The sequence below is a fragment of the Sinocyclocheilus grahami genome, unplaced genomic scaffold, assembly GCF_001515645.1.
Source record: "Sinocyclocheilus grahami isolate Dianchi unplaced genomic scaffold, SAMN03320097.WGS_v1.1 scaffold1251.1, whole genome shotgun sequence".
NCBI lineage: Eukaryota > Metazoa > Chordata > Actinopteri > Cypriniformes > Cyprinidae > Sinocyclocheilus > Sinocyclocheilus grahami.
This window is the reverse complement of record NW_015506430.1, coordinates 7,755-12,095: the sequence shown is the minus strand read 5'-3', so window position 1 is coordinate 12,095 and position 4,341 is coordinate 7,755.

Below are 4,341 nucleotides of genomic sequence, written 5' to 3'. Positions count from 1 at the left end.
TTATTTTCTTTGAAACAATTGTACATGCTAATTCCAGGTCTTTCTGAAGCTCTCCACAAGTGATCCTTGGCTCTTGGACAACTCTTCTGATAATTATTTTCACTCCTCTGCCAGAAATCTTGCAAGGAGCACCTTGTCGTGGCCGGTTTATGGTGAAATTATGTTCTTTCCACTTCCGGATTATGGCCCCAACAGTGCTCACTGGAACATTCAGAAGTATAGAAATCCTTCTGTAACCAATGCCATCAGTATGCTTCGCAACAATATGGTTGCGAAGGTCTCGAGAGAGCTCTTTGCTTTTACCCATCATTAAATGTATCTTGTGTGACACGTTGGTCATGAGACACCTTTTTATAGGCCATCAGCTGGGACTGAACCAACTAATATTAATTTCCACTGACAAGGGGCAGGATTGCTTTCTAATTACTGATAGATTTCAGCTGGTGTCTTGGCTTTCCATGCCTTTTCGCACCTCCCTTTCTTCATGTGTTCAATACTTTTTTCCTGTGTCATTCTACTTAATTACACAGAACTTAATTTCTGAACTTATTTGTATTGTTTTCTTTGTATGTATGGATTACTTGGATTGTTACCGACATCTGGTGAAAATTGCATGTCAACAGCACCTTTAGAAATATATTTACTGAGACAAATGGTGATGTGTTCAATACTTATTTTATCCGCTGTATTCTCTGCGCTTGTGTCATGTTGATTGTATCCTGCAGACCAAATGTCTTCAGCACAGTTTAATTATTGGCCACAAGTGGTAAAGTATGGCAGGTATTTGCATACTGATGAGTAAGCGAATATGACATACGCACACACATTTGAACATTAGCAGCAGTATTACTAATTGGAAAAGCAGACAATAATGTGCTTCTATTAAGGTAGTCGACTATACATCATTTCACTCCAAGAATGAACAGCAAATAAAAGCCAAATTGTCTGGAATAAAAAATGTATTCTACACTCATCATTAAATTGCTGTGAACTGAAAAAAGAGAGAACATTGAGATAAAGAATCTCAGCCAAGCCAACTAAAGAGCCAAAATGATTTAGCAATGATTTTATGGGTCTACTTGTCCAGTAATAACAATCTTTAAGGACAACTGTACACTGAAAAAATGGTGTAAAAACTATTTTCACTCAGGAATTGCAAGTACATTTAACAAATAACTACAAAGAAATGGCAAGTAACACACTGAATTAAAAGTAAACATTTAAAGGAGAAAGACAAAAGTATCTATCTATCTATCTATCTATCTATCTGTCTGTCTGTACAAACTTTACTTTTATAGTAAAAAAAAAAAGCCAGGAAGTTGAATCTGAATTTGAATTGGAATGACAAGAAGAGAAATGTATTGAATTAAAATTCAAAGAAATTCAACACAGGTAAGACACTCTTAGAATTGTATGCTTTATTAGTTATGATGAAATATATAAACTACATTTCAAAAATATATATCTATTCTATATCTAAAAATTCTGTTTGTCCAGCCAACATTCAAATTTTATCTAGGCAAATTTTACTTTTCTTGTACAATTAAATTTCTTTGAACTTCAATTAATTTTACTTATACTTTATTATGTTCAGATTGCAATATGGCATCCTGTTTGCTATCAATTCAAATATCATTCAAATTCAGGAACTTGCTTGAAATTTAAAATGCATTTTCAGTTCAATTCTGAATCTATTTCACCCTAAACAACTTACAAACAGAACAAACTGTGGCATCCATATGGTCTATATGTATAGAAGCTGCGTTGTGGACAAGACCTTATACTAGAAGTTAATTTTAATATATGATGATGATGACATTATCTTAAGTCCCAGATGTAATTCAAAAGCGAGGACTTAGAACTGCTGCACAGAATTAAACAGCCCCATACTGCATTGCTGATTTACCATAGCTGACTGTGACACAGTTTTGTAGTAACTTCCAATTCCCTGTCCAGCAAAAAGCTTAAACTCAATCCTATATTGGATTGGAACCACAGAATGCATGCAGAGGCATTTGGTGAAGAAACGTAAGCCTTGGTTCTAAAGCCATCCATATAACAAAGGCAATGAGCGTGCCTACTGAGGCCACTATAAGTCAGGCAGCAATCTATTGATGCACGGCATTGCAGGGGAGGATGCATCTGTGGTGATTTTTAAGGTCACGACTGCATCTTTTTGCTGTTCTGTTTATATGAATAAACACAAACTATATATCAAGCTGTCACGTTCACTATAAAAAGACACAACAGTTTCCTGCTGTTTCAAGAGCCCCGGCCAATGTCCCAGTTCATCTCTGAAAAATAAAAATTACTTTGATCAGCGCACCATGCATGTTTCAAACACAATGCTCATAGATAGTAACAACGAATCAAGGCTTGGCTCAGTTATCCCCTGCTAAAATTAAGGTTTAGAACCATATGGGTTCCTAAAAGAACCGTTCAGTGAACAGTTACTTAAAAAATAAAGGTTCCAAAAGTGGGTTTTCACAGCAATGCCATAGGAAAAAACAAACAAACAAAAAAAAACTTTTTTTGGTTCCCAAAAAAGAAAACGTTTTTCTTAGTGTGAGGAACATTTTAATAATCTGAAGAACCTTTTTCCACTTTAAAGTGCCTTGTTTGCATTAGAAAGGTATGTGGATGCTAAAGGTTCTTCATGAAACCATCAATGCCAATGAAGAACCTGTTAAATGTACTGCAACAATCTTTGCTTTATATACAACTTTGAATAAAAGATACCAAACCAGTGATACAGCGGTTTTTGGGATTTTGCCACTCCCACCATAGTAGATGGGTGAATAAGAAAATTGAACAGGCTTAAATATTTCTCGCCGGTGATTTAAATTACATTGATTTTAATCATATATTGAAACAATGGCTAAAAATGGCAAAATTTATTTCTTATTTTCATAGATAAATATATTCTTTAATTATCCCAAAAATTGAGTTAGAAGTTATTACGATATTGACAAATAACTATTTTATCTAAATTAGTCAGTCATATTTTTAAATAGACATTAATGTAAACAAGACACCTAGAGGTCCTAGATCATCTTTTCCAGAACTTGCTGACCAATTAAATTTTTATGGAAAGACTATTTTCAGTGTTTTGTCTGCGAATTGATCAACATAATGATCCACAACAATATAACTCACTAAACAAACTGTACTTCTACCCCTCACAGTTTTGTTTGGTAAATCAAATATGGTCTGCTTGAGAGACATAAGGGGGGGAAACTATAGCTTTGGGAATGGAAGTACCACCGTTTTTTGATAGAATATATTTGTTCCAGAATTTGCATACACAGTAACTGGAATGGCACAATCTTGTCAAACAGTTTGGTAGATTAGGAGTTGCCCGGGGTTGTTACTAAGATGCCTGTTGTGCTAACTGACTTCAAGTGCTGTATATCCATAAGCAACCATCAGAACTATGTGTTGCATTTCTTCACATACCGCTTGTGGCAGAAGGTCTTATCATTTTGTCTGGTTAGCAGGGGGCAGCTGATATTACCATGTAGATGAGGCAATCTGTTCGCCCTCAGTCAAAGAGGAGTCTCAACACCTGCTTGAGTTTCCTGCTCCTCCTCCCTATCTGCTGTTCGATGCGTGTCATGTCTGGGGTTCATCACCGCCCCTTTATAATTGGATCTTGCTCTGTAACTTTCTCCCCCTGCAACCATTATTTTGTAGGAGCTGTGTGAACAAATGTAAAAATAATTTACCGGTTGGAAAGTACAAGAGAAAAATTTGATGTTCTTTTAGGCTCTGTATTTCCCTCTCTCTGACGCTTCCCCTGCGGGGTGTACTGGAGGGATTTGTGTAAAGAGAGCATGCTCAGTAGTTCTTAAGAAATAAAGAGGCATCTGGTTGTGGTAGAACGATTCCCGTGGGGCTTTAAGGATCATGTAGTGAGTGTCTCTGCTGTCTGGACAGGTTCTTCTGGGACTGTTTATGTTGTTTCAGGTGGGTGGACATTAGTCTCAGGCTCAGACGGGCATAACAACTGGTGATCGCTTTCTCAATTTGGTAAGCTCAAATCTGATTGGCTGACTTTTCGCAACTTACGCAGAGTAGCACAGTGCTTTATTATCAGTCTGTCTGGAAATAAAACACATTGCCCGATTAATATAACCATATCTGAGTTCAATTCAATTGGTCAGGAGGTTGAACTGGAATTTAAATTGGAATGGAAAAAAATATACATTTACTGAACTGTAATTCAAGAAAATCAGCCTATAGCTAATTAAGTGTTCTTCCATCCTGGTCTACAAAAGCTGCTTTATTAAATATGGTGAAATGTATAAACTAAATACCATTCAAATCTCTTTCTTTTTTTTT